We start from the raw sequence: 17,517 nt of genomic DNA, 5'->3' as shown, positions 1-17,517 counted from the left end.
GTAACTGGTTGCTAGACAACGGATTTACTTTGGAAAATGGAGAACAAATCAGTAGTGTTCCTGTGGAAGAATTGATCAAAAGTACTGCCACAGAAATAACTTCATGCCACAAATTAAGTGCCAGCCATGTGAAATGTGAAAAAACTAAAAGGCAAAATGTTCTGTTAGCTGCACAGTTACTCTCTCACACTACAGCCACTGCTTTGAAACATTACAAACCTGGACCTGACAAAAAGTTAGCTGAAGTAACAGGAGCCTTCATAGAACTGGTAAATGAATGGTATGACATATTTAATTCTTATACCCCTAACCATTCAGTTCCAACTAAAATGCCCTATGGAAAATATCTAGAGCAGCAAAATATAATTTTAAATAAAATGGAAACAGTCATGACCACCTCACTCTGCACTGGAAAAAATAGTTTACAGGCCTTTCAGAAAGCTGTAATTGTTTCCATTAAATCCCTTCGCCTCTTGTTTCAAGATATGGTTGAAAAGCACAACATCAAATACATTTTAACACACAGACTAAACCAAGATCTGGTAGGAAATTTCTTTTCTCAAATCCGGACTCGAGGTGGACTACATGATCATCCTTCTCCATTGGACTGTACATACAGAATAAGAATGATTATCTTAGGTAAGAACCCTGGAGTTATTCAGAGGCAAACAAATACAACTGATGCTGACCAGGATGAATTTATAGTAGCGAAAGCTCTAAACAAAGCTCAAATAACCATACCTGAATCAAGCTGTCTGCCTGCTGAACTACACATTAAAGATCTTGAAAATGAACAAATTTCCCATGCTGAAATTGTACAACAAAGTGAAGAGGATGGTTTGGAATATATTGCAGGTTACATGGCCAAGAAGTTTAAAGATAAATATCCGTATCTGGGAAACTTCACGCACAAAATTCACACAGAACATAACTACACAGTTCCATCCTGGGTTAGACATCTTTCATACGGAGGCCTTACTTCACCTTCTGAAACCTGGCTACAAGAATTCAAAAATATTGTGTCCTCATTCACATTATTCCATAAAGACAATGTTCAACGGGGGAAAAATGTTTTAAAAAGGAACACAGACTTCGTAGCTTCAAGTGTAGGCCTACAACATATCCCTTCAGAGGTACTTGAAGCAGCTGTGAAAACTATATTTTTCGTGAGGATAAAGTATCTAAATTCCAAAACTGAAGCACACAAGAGGAAGAGGTTAGGAGTGCAGGATAATGCAGAAGCGAGACAGATGAATAAAAAGTACAAGAAAATAATTAATTAACAAGTAAGTAATTCACTTGTATGCCATTTTAATGTATTATTATTTTTAAGTACTATGGTGGTTAAACAAGCATTTTTGTACGACAGAGTAGAAGAAACCGTTTGAAAAATTAATGTTCATATTATATTACAACATTATAAATTGAAGATCACTTTCTTGAATTTCATGATATCACTGAATTTCAGGTTGGCAAAAATATACTAAAAAGGACAGCTGAATATATTCCTATAGGCCTGCATCAAAGATATTCCTACGGATATTTTCGAAGCCACAGTGAAAACTAGACAGAGCAAACATACGTATGCACTCGTAAATATTTTATAACTACGTATAAATATCACACGTTATAATTTGCACTACTTTAAATTTAATTTCAGGGTTTCCTGAACTATCACACGAGCTGATCACTACATACATCGTATTTGTGTTATGCCTATAGGTTATGTTGTCTTTAAACTAAAAAAATAAATTTCCGCAGCTTCATAATAAAATTGCACACGCTCACACGCAATATAGGCAGAACATGGTTATGCCATTACATCATGGTGAAACCAACGTAAAACTCTGACTCGTGAATGAAATGAGGTATAACAAGAATAAAATTGGGAAAACACGAAAACGTCCTGCAGATACAGATGTTGGCCATTACCACTATCAATTCAAAAATAAACAGTGAACAACACAAATTCATAATATGTAAGTATTTTCTATATATTATATATGTATTTTAACGTTTCACGGGTGATATTTTGCATTGTTTTCAATTTATTTCAACATTTCTCGGCACAACACAATATTATCAAATGATAGTCGCCATGTGCCAGGAATCGTCATACGTCACACGGGGACTGCGTTCTGATTGGTCAATATATACTGATGCAACCTGGGTAAAGTTAAAAAGCCTTGTACAACGAGGCCCAGCATCACACCGGAAGCGGAAATACTACACCGATGGCGCATGCGCAAAAAGAGAGCCGAGGGTGACTTTTATCGTCTCGTGTGAACAGAGATTCCAATTCTAACCCTCTTGCTTCCGCGCCTTTCGCTCGACTAACTGTGCCAGTGTTGCCAATACATGAATTGTATCCCCGTCAATATAACACCACAGTCTAAGACATACAGTCACGAAACTTCAACACTTTTTCTGCCAACATTCGCGACACTAGCGCCCAAGCGGCAGGCAAGGCACTGCCCATAGTCTCGTTCAGCCAGCACGTGCTTTAAAGGGATGCGAGATGTTATAATAACGTTTTAATCATACATCGGAATAAAGGCAATGTGTGCAATGACGAAAATTGCAGTAACAACAAGTTTAAATCTCCGAATTTGTCGTTCTTCAGATTCCCTAAAGACCATGAGAAAATCATAACTCAGGAATAACCAATAATCCACGTTGTAGGTAGCCTACGTATTGTGTTCTATAAAACATTATTATTACTTATCAGCAGGGAAAGGATTTATATGTAAATACATATTTACTTATAAAGCTAATATAATTTATATTTTGCATTATCTTTATGTTTCACAATGTGTAGGGTTGAAAAATCCTACTTTTATTTTCCATATTTTTCCATATTTTAGAGTTTAGTACATATTTTCGTTAATTTCCATATATTTTCCATATTTCATATAAAACAGTCCATATTATATTAGGTTTAACAATAAAACAAAACAAAATTCCATTAACTTTTAAAAATACATTTCAACAATAGAGATTTAAACACATGTTCAGTAATCCCTTTAACATCAGAGTTATTTGAAAATTAGCAGTCCTATCAACAATGGGAAAGTAAGTTACAAAACTGTATTAATTTAATTTAAAATTTTTAACAGACTTCAGTTGTGCAGCTCAACAGTTAAATGCCAGTCAGAGTACACATAGGTTCAGTTTTGTAAATCATATTATAAAGACGGTAAATATGCCAAAAGTACGTCATTCAGTCAATTTAAAATCAAAACTAACAAGTTACATTTCAGAATTTAAAGAAGATGGTTTATCAACTGACAATAAAATATTATTTTGTAATTTGTGTCAGTGTGCAGTATCATCTACACAAAAGTTCCTGGTGCAACAACACATTACAACTAGTAAACATCAGGCCAACAAACAACTAAATTCCAAGCAGAGACAATTGTTTTTAACACAACCAACAACATCGAATGTAAGATCTGAGTTTAACATCGACCTGTGCCGTTCTCTCATCTCTGCTGATATTCCTCTCTACAAACTAAAGAATAAGGTCTTCAGGGAATTCCTTGAAAAATATACTCAACATACAATCCCGGATGAGTCAACACTTAGGAAGACGTATGCTCCATCCATCTACGATGAGACAATACAGAAGATAAGAGATGAAATTAAAGATAGTTCAATTTGGGTTTCCATTGATGAGACTCCCGACAAAGAAGGTAGACTTGTTGGTAATGTAGTTATCGGTTTGTTAAGTGAACAATATTCTGAACGAATTCTTTTACATTGTGATGTTCTAGAAAAGTGCAATAACAAAACTATAGTTAAACTGTTCAACGAAGCTATGGGTATCCTGTGGGCAAAGGGTATTATGTACGATAATGTGTTATTCTTTATTAGCGATGCTGCCCCTTATATGGTCAAAGCTGGACAAGCATTATCTGTTGTATATCCTAAATTGACTCATTTTACTTGTGTGGCGCATGCATTTCATCGTGTGGCAGAAGTGGTCAGAGACAATTTCCCTAAAGTAGATTTGTTGATTTCATCAGTGAAAAAAGTATTTCTCAAAGCTCCCAGTAGAGTTAACGTGTTGAAAGAAATGTACCCTGAAATTCCATTGCCACCAAAGCCAATTTTAACTAGATGGGGTACATGGCTAGAAGCAGTTGAATATTATGCCGAACATATAGACTCTATTAACAATGTTCTCCTTGCATTGGACTCTGAAGATGCAGTCTCAATTGATACTGCGAAAACAGTTACCTGTGACATAAGTGTGAAGAATGACTTAGCTCACATTCAGCATACATTTTCATGCATCATAAAAACGCTCAAAAGTCTCCAAAATAGGCACCTTTCACTATCTGAAAGTTTTGAAATTATAAATAGTACTGTGGAACAACTGAATCGTGGTAGAGGTAAAGTTGCAGATGCAGTAAGAGCTAAGGTGGACACTGTACTTTCAAAAAACCCTGGATATGAAGAACTACAAAAGGTTGTTGCTGTGATGAGTGGTGAATCAACAGTGAAGATTAACTTGGACTTATCCCCAGCAGACATTGTGAAATTGAATTATGTACCAGTTACTTCTTGTGACGTCGAACGCTCTTTTAGTCAGTATAAATCTATCCTCAGAGACAATAGAAGAAGATTCACTTTTCAGCACTTGAAAGAAATGTTTGTAACCTATTGTTATGGTAACAGACAATAAAAATTGTGTTTTGTTGAAACTACATTGGAAGATAAGGTACGTCCATTATATTTTTTGTTTAGTTTGATTAAAATGTACCAATATTTAACGTACATAGTCATTTTTTTATAATTTTAAGTCCATATTTAATTCCATATTTTGGTAAAAATAACTACATATATATTTACATATTTCATATATTTTTAGTCCATATAAATCCGTTCCCTGCTTATCAGTTACCTATTTGTATGTCAGGAAGGAGAGTTTAAATAAAAACAAAGTAAATACCTGTTACAGTATATTATTTTTTTGTAGAAATCATATGTGTAAATGTGTAACCATTCCGATTTTGGATAATGTATCTACAGTTTTTAATGCAAGTAATTCCATACTTTTTGTATTCGTGTTTTTTTCTATATATTTTTCAAAAGTTGAACGTTATATTGCATTCAAGTAGGGATCATGGCGTTAATTTTTCAAGAATTCATGGAGTATTGTAAACCTTTTGCAAAATATTCACTTCTTGAATAAATCCAGACTGTGTCGATAGATTTCTGATGTGTTGGTGTAGATTCATGTGGCAGACGTATTAAGTTCTCAAGAGCCTTTTTAAATTTAATATAAAAAGCAATCTTTTCTGTAATAATTTGCATGACTGTTATTGATGTTGATTTTACATTCCCAGTGATTATTTGAGCTGTTCAGAGCAGAAGTGGTGTAAGTCAAAATTAGGTAATGAGATTTAAAGTAAATATTCTGTAAAATACAGCGCAAAGTAGGAATTAATATATCCTTCGTGCTATTCACTGACTACTAATAGTTTAAATAAATTCAATATTAACTGCTACTTTGCGCTGTATTTTAAAGAATGTTTACTTTAACCCTCATTACCCATTTTGACTTACACCACTTCTGCTCTGAAAATAAAATTAGGCCTACATTTTCTGAGTTAATTGAAGTCACAATTTTCTCAACAAAATTGTGTGTTCATTTATTTGTTTTCACCTACGTCATATTAACAGTAAGGGCATGTAAATTACGTATTATATAGGTAGGATAAGTTAAAATTAGGCATTATGTGTGAAAACTGGAAATGTAATGTAAAATGCGGTAAACTTGCCATAAACATTTAAACCATAATATCAGCACTATTTGTGACTCAAAATAATAAAGAAAATACCGGTTCTTAAGAAATGAAAAATAATAAACTTCATAAATCAATGTCTGTCATATTAAGGTTTAAATCTTCCCCTTTTTTATTTTCAAGTTTACCTCAGCGGCCGAGTTTACCCCAATTTGCGGTATGGAAAATAGTTAATATCTCAGGAAATAGGGAGAGGCGTTCACCACGCAATGTAACCTACAATTTTGAACCTACTAATTTTGACTCTTCTCACAGGAAATATAGAGTTCTAATGATTCATAAATATATTCAGGAATGAATTTAATTAACCATCCACGTACGAACAATTATAGTATTTCAAACCATGATACGTGAACAGTTCCATGATTCAGTTGTAAGGAGCAGAAAAAATTACGTTTATTCTCAGCTTCTGAAACTTGTAGATTAACTGCGTGTGAAATTCTTCTAGGATTCTAAATTAAAATTACTAAGAATCATATACACTTACTGTATAGCATAAAAATATAAAACAAATTACGCAAAACCCGTTTTCTGATATGTTATCATATGTCGTGTGCACACTTTTAACTTGCCTGCCGCTAGAGGGCTACTGTCGCGCCAGCTGTCAAATGTTGGCATATTTTATACGTATGAGTTGCGTGACTGTATGTCTTAGACTGTGATAACACCTGAAAATCCGTCAGAATCCGTCAAAATGAAAAAAAGAATAGGATTCAATATAAATAAATATATAAGCAAAATTTAACACAATTTACTTACTAATCCTGATTAAAATAATAATTCTTCAACATCTAACTTGAATAACAGGAAATCTGAAACAGGGGATTCTTAAACATAGTACGGAACAGGCAGGGCTGTTCAAATAAATAGTAAAATCTCTCAAAAATTAAACAATTAAGAATGACAGGAGCTAAAATTGTCAAAAGACAATGTAAATTGTAACTTCCGCCAGAAAATCCGTCACCCGTCAAAGCCATTTTTTCCCCGTCTGCTACGTTGAAGTTCCGTCAGTTTTGACGGAATTTCCGTCCTGTTGGCTACACTGAACTGTGCCCTGTGGCCAGTGTCGCCAACTCAGAACTCCATTTACCGCTGCACAAGCTTAAAAAAAACCGCTAAACTGTAGTAAAAAAACTCCACATTTTTCTTAACACATCACTCAAAATTTGAAATACTACAAACTATACAGTTTTAGAAACTAGAGAATTTTATATAAATTTTATATAAATGTCTCATTAAAAGGGGGGAATGTCTCAAAAACGTTTAAAGATTATTATTATCATTACAAGAAAATTTATAATAAAGTAATATGTCAAGCCAAAAAAATGCACAATGATAAATTTATAAATTCAGCTGGGAACAAGTCAAAGGCTATGTGGAAAGTTATTAAAGATGAACTGGGACAAAATAGTAATGACATAAAGAATATCAAACTAAAATGTGATGGTGGAGAAATATGTGACCCCAATAAAATAGCAAACATAATTAACGATTATTATGTAGGTATCGCAGAAACTATGCTGGGTAACAGTACACAGATTAAAAACAATAATATAACAAAACACAAGGATAATTGTAATAGCATATTCCTAAATCCTACTAATGAAACAGAAATTACGGAAATTATTAAACAATTTGGGAATAAAAGATCATCTGGCATCGATGGGATTCCAGATTTTATTATCAAAAAATGTTTTCTAAATATAGTTACTCCTGTAACTTTCATAGTAAATCTTTCACTGTCAACAGGCCAATTCCCAGACAGTTTAAAGATGGCAAAAGTGAAACCCTGATATAAAAAAGACAACAGACGGAAGTTCAAAATTATAGAGCAATCTCCTTACTCTCTGTTTTTTCTAAGATAATAGAAAAGGTTATGCACAAGAGGCTTATATCATTTTTAACCCAACATAATATAGTTGTTGTAACCCAACATGGATTTTGTAAGGGTAAATCAACTAATACGGCAACTATAAATTAAAAAAAAAAAGTATATAAATCTATCGACAAGAAAGAAATAGGAATAGGATTATTTTTAGACCTCTCAAAAGCATTTGATCTAGTGGATCACACTATTTTGTTGGAAAAATGAAAAACTATTGGAATTAGAGCTTGGCACACAGTTGGTTTACTTCCTATCTGGAAAACCGTGAACAAAGAACAGAGATCACTTGTAAAGAAAATGGTAAAATAATAAATTATCTGTCTGAAAAAAAGCGCTTAGGGTATGGTGTTCCACAGGGCTCAATTCTTGGACCAATTCTCTTTTTGATATATATAAACAATTTAGAGTCATACATCAGTCATGGAGAACCAACTTTCTTTGCAGATGATACCAGTATCTTTTTATCAGGAAAAGATGTCAATACGATGGGTTTTCTTATAGAAAAGACAATAAATCAACTAGTAGAATGGTTTGAGAGAAACAGACTGGTAATCAATAAGTCGAAAACCATAGCCATTTCTTTTCATCATTCACAAAATAATAATTCTGAGTGGCCGGTCATAGAGTATCAAAATGAAACAATTCAATATTCTAACAATACAAAATTTCTTGGTATATGGCTAGATGAACATTTAAAATGGTCCGTACACCTTCAGGAACTAGGGAAGAAATTAAGTAAAATTTGCTTTGCCTTGCGATTACTAATAAGAGCATCATCTATTGAATCTGCTGACACATTGCACTTCGCATGCTTTCACTCTATCCTAACGTATGGTATAATCTTTTGGGGTAATTCACCCAATGCAATCCAAATATTTAAACTACCAAAGAGAGCTATTAGAGCCATAGTTCAAGTGTCTCAAACTACCAGCTGCAGACCATTCTTCAAAAAATTACATATCTTTCCATTACTCTGTATTTATATTTATGAAACCTTAAATTTTATCAAATATAATTTGCATAGCTTTCCTACAAATTCAGACACACACCAGCACAATACAAGAAATAAAGATAATATTTTTATTGAAAGTTTTAACACAACTCTATATAAAAACAGTTTCATTCATGCTGGTCTTCTTATGTACAATAGCCTACCAAATTATCTTAAAGAAATATCTGCACATCAGAAATTTAAGAAAGCTCTTTATAAAATTTTAATCAAAAACTGCTTTCACAGTATGAATGAATTTATTGAAAACTGTCATAACTGAATAGAAAAAGAACGCCTTACTTCAAAAAACTTTACTTCCTCTTTTCCAGATCCTGACTTCGAGAAGGATGTCTTCTCATGAAAGACGCGATGGTTGAAATTGACTCCTGACTTCAAGAAATACTGCAAACAGGACTTATAGCCGAAATCGACCGACCTGTGGTTTTTTTCAATCAAGTTCCAAGTTTTTAATATTTGTATTTGTGTTGCATTTAATTATAGTTATTACTTTTATGTATATTATGTAATTAATTATTAGTTTGTAAATATGACATGTCCCATATCATGTATATGATCAGTGGATGTAATAAATGATTATGATTATGATTAGAATAAATTATGGAAAGTCTGTATCATTTTGTAGACTTTATGTTCTATGCAAAATCGTCTTCACCCTCATACAGGAAGGAAGCTGTACGGCCCTGCAACTCACGAGATGAGTCTCCTTCATTATCCGACTTGTATACAGTCATTTTTAGTGGGTTATTTTACGACGCTGTATCAACATATCGGATTATTTAGCATCTGAATGAAATAAAGTTGATAATGCCTATGAAATAAGACCAGACTGCAGCACCGATAGTTACCAGCATTTTCTCATATTGAGTTGAAGGACACCAACCCCCAGAAAAAAACCTCAACCAGGTAAGCTGTCCCGATCGGAATTTGAACCATGGCTCGAGTTTTATAGTCAGACGCGCTAACCGTTACTGCACAGGTATGGACACAGCCATTGTACCTAAACAGAAGAATCATACTCGTGTCATGTTGCTTATGAAAATATTTTTGTGATAAGATATTGTTTTTAAGTTACTATTATTATTATTATTATTATTATTATTATTATTATTATTATTATGGGATATTGTAGCTCTCTTTATTAAATCAAGCGTCAGATCTGAAAAATTTGCTGTTTACAATGTCATGCAAATTTTCGTTAATCAGGTTGTTTTTCCTTCAGTTTTTTAGTCAAGCTTCATAATTTTTATATTATAGTTGCATTTCTGTCGCATCCTGTGATTGAGGTTCTGGCTGATATGCAGGCCTACATCTATTATCAGGCAGCACGTCTCACTTGACGATATGTGTCAGAGGAAGAACAATTGTTTGTATGCATCTGCAGTCTGACTTGTGTAATATGTAGCTAGTCGGCGATGTATGCAATGGAGGGGAAAATTAGCTGGCCACCCTACCCCATCATCTCCTGACATAGCTGCCTTATAAGCGGAGCCATCTTGGTATCACTTGTGATGTTCAGACCTGTCTTCGGACAGTTGACTAAACAACAATCTGTAATATTTTCTTTTACAAGCCAGATTTTCATTTTTCAAACTCCTAATCTGTTCATTCTTTTTCTATAACTCACCTTTTCCATTAACCATTCTCTTGTGAAACGCAGCATGTTAGCCTAGGCACTTAAAAGAGTGGGGAAAATCTTATACACTACAATGGTTGTCCAGCAAGGAATTTATGTACTTGAATAGGTTTTAGTAGTTGGCCTGCACTGTTCCCGATCATTTGTCAGAAATCTTTATCCCTAACTTGTACTTTACCGATTTGTATCTGGGCCCTACTCCTTTCCGAATCCCTTTCTCTGAAACCAGCTTTCCAGAACAGTTGTTCCTAATGTTGGTACATTTTCTGAAAGGAAATTTTCAATTAACCATTATAATCGCATGAGAATTTATGAAATACTTTGGCATTGCTAAGTAATACTTACATTACTTTATAGTTCGAGGTAAAAAGTATTGTGTTTTATTCACTAACAAAGAAAAAAATTCAGAGAAAGCGTAAAATAGTTAAGTAGTAGGTATTCCTTGAATGGGAGGGATGAAATCGATATTAGCCTACATCCACTTGTGTATTAAAAATAATATTTGTAAGGCAGAGAATGCAAGTGACGTCGAGCAAAGCAATATTCTGTAAAAAGCCATCACTTTCAGCAATGGGTAACTTCGAGTGTTTAAGAGTGGCAAACTATCATGCTACTTTTTTTTCTACGAATAGAGAAGAAAGAGTGGTGGTGCAAGTAGTAATAAAACAAAATATGAAGCATGCAGCCCAAGACCATTGCGTACCTGTAATGAATTACGAGTTTCTTCCGGTGTGATAAGTATTTTGTTCCAATGGGAAAATTTAAAGAAATCAACTCGAAGAGGGAGGAGACATAATCAACCCCCAAATCCGACATTAGAAGATGTTTCTCATTCCCAACAGATACTAAAAAAATTCTTCATGGTGAGAGATTCCTGTTATTTGACTCATATCTACAGGGAGATAGTAATAAAGGCCGGATAATTATTTTTGACATGAAATTAAACTTACAATTTTAGTAAAAATCACAAGTTGTTTGTAGATAGATATTATCAGGGCTAAAAGGCCGTGCTCTGTTGGTGCTGTTGCTACCATACATTTCGTCCTGCTGTTCTGGCAGACATCGTCGTGGTGTGGCAAATATCTCCTTAGCATGCTGGGAATGACTGGAAATGTGGCTGGTTGCCTTACGGTATTTAAAGTCAGGATGGATCATGGCTCGCCATTGTCGCTGCTGCCTGCACCAGTGGTCGTCGTCATGTTGTGATGAGTTACCATCATATGATGAGCTATCGTCCTATAATGAGCTCATCACAACACATCGACCCTGGTGTAGACCGCGGCAACAATGGCAAGCCGCAATCCATCCCGACCTTAAATATCATAAGGCAACCAGCCGCAGTTCCAGCATGCTAAGGAGATCTTTGCGCTCCTGTGTGCCACACCACGACGATGTCTGCCGGAGCAGCACATGAAACGTATGGTAGCAACAGCACCAACAGACCACGGCCTTTTAGCCTGGACAAAATCTATCCCTGTAACGCTGACCATGAAAGCCTACATTCCATGTTTGTAGATAGCTTTTTCAAGATTTACTCCCTCTATATTTCAGTCAATAATATGTAGGCCTGTTACGTAAGCTTATGATTTTTTATTATTTCTAACATTTCTACTATTCGGAAGAATGACTTTCGGAATTTATTTTCGGAAATGTGAAAGTAAGATTATAGCCTTTCGGAAACATAGGCATTCGAAAAAATGTAGATAAGAATAATTGGTTTGCACTTCATGGAATTAATTTTCAAACTGTATACAATATATTTGTTAATAGTTTTATTTTTAAGTTAGTGACAATTAGGTATGCTCATCTCTAACTCACTCACCTCTTTGAAATATAATTAGGTCTATTTCAAACTTACTGTGCAAAAACAGTTGGAAGGAATTTTACAAAAATCTTTTCCATCTCAACAACAAATTTAAATTATTCTTCAGAACAGAAAAAAAAAAGTGTTTCCTCTGCAACTTTGGATGTGTATGAACCTTCTAGATGTTTCATAGATACAGTGGGTGTTTTGATCCCACAGCGGATATACATATTGAACAATATGCTTTCCGTGTTTTCTGAATTATACAACCGCATACTTACATTATACAAGGAATTCAATTCACTATAGTTCAGGCCTGTCACAGGATACCTCATTTCTGCGGAAGTTTTTATTTTCTCATACTTCGTTGTGTAGCGTGTGATGGCATCCGAAATTACCTTCTTTGTAGCTGCTGTGATCGAGTGTATGTTTTATATTAGAAAGCATCATAATAGTGCAGAAAACGCATCTAATATCCAGGGTGCGAATTAATGGGAGGAACGGGGGGGGGGATTTCTCCGCTGCTGGAAGGTTATCCCCAGTGAATAGGGATTATAAAGAATGGACACTTCGCGTCGGTACCTTTGATGTAGCCGGACTGATTTCAATGACCTTCAAGCCAGCTAGAGCGTCAGATTCTGCTTTCTCCCTAGAGTTGGCGCTGACATCACACCAGCTAGCAGTCGACACAGCGGAAATATAACACATATAATTAACACATCTAGGTACATTATGTACTCAAATAAAATAAAATGGATCCATAAAATAATAAATCCTTCATTAACTGTAATGTCTAGACTCTAGAGTTAATGAGAGTTCAGACGTTGACCCCAACAACAATTAAAATTTGTAATGATTTGATAGCGCTGAAAATGGAAAAACAAAACTCTTATGAGAAGTAAAACCATATACCTATATTATATTATATACAAATATTAAACGAATTCGATAATAATGCATTGTATTATTTTATAATATAATTTATGATATCTGAAATATAAAATATTATTATTACAACTAGTTTGTCACTGAGAAATAAGGAAAAGCTGTTAACTTGAATTTATTTGAAGCAAAGCGTTACTGGATTATGCAATAAGGTAGGCGATGTTTGGATCCTGTGCCTTAATTCTATTCTCAATTATTATCTTAGCGTATGCTCGATTACACTACATCTAGCGCTTGAAAGTGGAACTAGCCACTGGCGCACAGAGAAACAAAACACAGGAAAATTCGCTCAGTGTCCATTCTTTATAATCCCTATTCGCTGTTATCCCCCTCTCATAAATTCATATTAACACCCCTGCCAGAGATACTTCTATCTCCCCTCCCTCCTCACAAAATATAATTATTTTAATATGAGTATACTTTATGAAGTACCGGTACAGTATAAAGTAAGAAAAGAAAATAATATTGATGTATTATCATCACCTCCAAGCTGACAATAATCAATAACTTAGAAATTACACATCTTATCTTAAGCCTGCTCATGGATATAATTATTATTATGATCAAGATGCAAGAGAAGCAACTCAGTGCGACCAAGCATTGAACTGTATCGAATGAGGGTAATAATAATTTTATGTGTGGTATTCTCTATCTAGGATTCTATCCCCCCTCACCCAGCAATCTTAATTCGCACCCTGCTAATGCCATGTATACATACACAATTTTAGCAGCATAATGGCGCTTAGGAAAATATTTGGGGCTAAGAAGGATGAAGTTACAGGAGAATGGAGAAAGTTACACAATGCAGAACTGCACACATTGTACTATTCACGTGACATAGGAATATTAAATCCAGACGTTTGAGATGGACAGGTGATGTAGCACGTATGGGTGAATCCAGAAATGCACGTAGAGTGTTAGTTGGGAGGCCGGAGGGAAAAAGACCTTTAGGGAGGTCGAGACGTAGTTGGGAGGATAATATAAAGATGGATTTGAGGGAGGTGGGATATAATGATATAGACTGGATTAATCTTGCTTAGGATAGGAATCGATGACGGGCTTATATGAGGGCGGCAATGAACCTCCAAGTTCCTTAAGAGCTTTGAGGACAGAAAGACGAATTGTTTTGTGTTGTGAATATTTCAAAAGTGTAGTCAGGTTCAGCAGATGTTACTTTTATAAATAAGGTAATATTCTGTTCTGCTGAACTGTAGAATATGTAGATATATAGTAGAAGATGTCATCCTATGCTTGGTTACCATGAGAAGAAATTCTATAGGAGGACATTGAATCTAAAATCAGAGGACATTGCTGAAAAAGGAGGACTTTTTAGAAATTGGCATGAACAAAATTAAGTAAAGATAAAAGCTATGGCTCACCTTAGTCAGTTTTCTCACTAGCTGCTGGATCAGTATTACATCTGTACCCTACTTATTGGTGGAGCCCACTTTGTGCACAAGAGCCTGAAGGGACAAACTTCTATCTTGTAACCAGTAACTGTGGAACTGTTCATAGGGCATGTTCTGGTAGTGCCATGGCACTCTACCGCCAACCACGTTACAACCAGTGTTTGCAGCATGGATCTGAGACAGGCACTACATCTCATAAGAAATGTAATGGGATGCGCGCGCAATTTTCAGCTCCTCCGTCCATTTCAGCTTCTAAAAGGTGCAGACACAGTTTATTGCTTTCGTTTTTAAATGCTTGGGTAGCTATATAGTGTATACCAGACGATTCCAAGTGCCCCCCCCCCTGTGATGCCCCGTGGCTGCCCTGGGTTTGTTGGCGCCATGCCAAGGCCTGGAGAGAAACAGCGAGTGAGTGGGAAAGAGACGGAACACCGATTGCTGAGAGGGTTGCACGCTGCAAGGGGTAGAGTGTATATATATATATATATATATATATATATATATATATATATATATATACAGGATGTTTAAAAAATACGGGGCATAATTTCAGGTATGTATTTCCCACATGTAGACAATCAAAATAGTTCATTACAACATGTGTCCGAAAATGCTTCATTTCCGATTTATGGCGTTCACAACATTGAAATTCACTGGAACGTTTTTCTTTCCGCAGGTCGTTGTCATTACAGAAGATGTTCAAAATGTCCATCTCCTGCTTGAATACAGACCTCACATCGATGTCTCATTGACCTGCGAACACGATCCCAAACTCCAGGAGTATTGCGTATGTCCTCAGAACATGCCACAATTCGATTCCGAAGGGATTCCAAATCAGGCACCGGAGACGAATAAACCAATGATTTTAAATGGCCCCACAAGTAGAAATCGAGAGGGTTCAGATCAGGTGAGCGTGGAGGCGGCCAAGCAAATGGGGCCAACTCTACCTACTGTATCCATCGATCAGGAAACCTTCGATCCAAGTACCGGCGAGCCGTACGACTGAAGTGTGCAGGAGCGCCATCATGCAAGAAGTGAATGTGTTGACGATTGATCAGTGGAGTGTCTTCTAAAACTTTAGCATCCAGACTAAAATAAAATAACTATTTAAAGCCTGAATCGAACATACTTTTTTCGGACAAGAGAGGTACCGGTAGCACTTTTTCCTTATTTTATTCCAGATGAAGAAGTAGTATGCTGCAGCAGATTACCAAGCAGCCGCGTAGGCAAGTTTTCTTTTCCTTCTTACTATTTATATTGATGCAAATACTTATAATAGTACTAATTATAAAAACACACTGATATTTGGTACCAATTTTTTTTTACAAAATCTGTAAGATTAAACCTACTGCAACTACTGCCTAAAATTAAAAATACTATTATAAAAGACTACTCTATAGTCTTACTACCATAAGAGTCTAGTAGTTTCAGAGCTAAATCAAATCCATTTAATGTACCTTCCTATTTGTAAGTGAATTCTATTCGTCGATCACTTGCAGCAAAATGTTCAATTACAGAATCGAAAAATGTGTCTCTCTCTTTCAGAGTATTTAATAGCTCACTTTCAATTGATATCAGTCCAAGATCCGAAAGACGTTGTTGTCCTTTTCTGTTTTGTGCATATATCTTAATTCGCTTAATGTAGAAAACGATCTTTCAACTGTTGCAGTGGACACTGGTATCACACTAATAAGCGAGCTAATAGATAAAGCTGTGGCATCGATTTTCCGAGTGCTGAAGCAGGGGCGGTTATTCAGCTGAAGTAATACTTCACCTATTTATGTGTAAAACGCAATTTTATCTCGTATTAATAATTAATTCCAGTTACTACCGGTACTGTATTTCTAAAATAAGTTTTTTTCAGTCATTATAAACAATGTTTAGTTGTATAAATAGTACTGTACCTGTAACCGTCCGCTGAATAGAATAATGTCAACTGTTACGAGCGCCAAGTGGTGTCTAATGGAACTTACAATACTGTAGAGGTGAAATTATTTGGGCTCCCATTCTCATACAGCACTTGGTTTCCATGGTAACGTGACGTCACGCACTAAAGAAAGATTGTATGAGTGAAGTGCGTTTCTGAGTCTTTCAGTTACGGAGAACTGTCAGACTTGAAGGAAGAGTAACCAGTTTGCAGATCTAACGGTACTAATAATAGAGAAGGGTTGAAGATGGTCTCCAAGGCCGGGGGCTATTGTTCAAGGGCTGTGAAATTTTACAGTATGTACTACCTGACTCGAGAATAGTGTCCTCATTCTGTGTCTGAGCAGCCACCCCTGCAGTGGTAAACTAGCTGGCTCCATGTTATTTTATCAGGAATACACCCCACATACATTCGCAAAGTTTAAAAGTTGTTTTCCGCGGTGTGTATGATGTTTTCTCATGAGCTCGCCAGTTTTGTTCAAGCTCTTCTATTTGAAAGTTTAACGCGCACGTAAATGTACATATGTAATTTAATACTGTGTACGTATATATTAACTTATTTAAAGTATTTAGAGTATACTAGTGATAAGTGTATACTGTGTATTAATCCTGCATCTAAGTATATATTATATGTTTAATCACTGTAGCTATTATACAAATACGAGTACTTAGGTACCAGCACATAGAAAATGTTGATAAATGAGTGCGAAATATTCATCCCGAAAATGACACGGTTTGTAATTTATTAGAAATGTCGTTTTGTTGACTTAAATATGAGGATAAAAATATGTTTTAAATTCTTGACGATCTACAGTTCCATTATTGTTCTTTATTTTAAAAAGTGATAAGAAAATAGAGAAGTTGTATAAATTAACTTTAAAAATTCTTCCGATGAAAGAAGCTTTTCTGTTTGAAAATATTGAAAATTTCACTCGGAATGCTACATTACAGGAGAGACTTTCATCATTAGCCCCATAGCTTTGCATAGAGATATACTGTCCACACTCAGTTAAACTCAGACATTTTATGAAGACGTCATTGACGGTTTGCTGCTTTAAAAGATAGGAGGATTGACTTTGTATGCAAGAAAGTG

The sequence above is a fragment of the Periplaneta americana genome, unplaced genomic scaffold (assembly GCF_040183065.1).
Source record: "Periplaneta americana isolate PAMFEO1 unplaced genomic scaffold, P.americana_PAMFEO1_priV1 scaffold_29, whole genome shotgun sequence".
Lineage (NCBI taxonomy): Eukaryota > Metazoa > Arthropoda > Insecta > Blattodea > Blattidae > Periplaneta > Periplaneta americana.
This window is presented reverse-complemented; position numbering follows the sequence as displayed.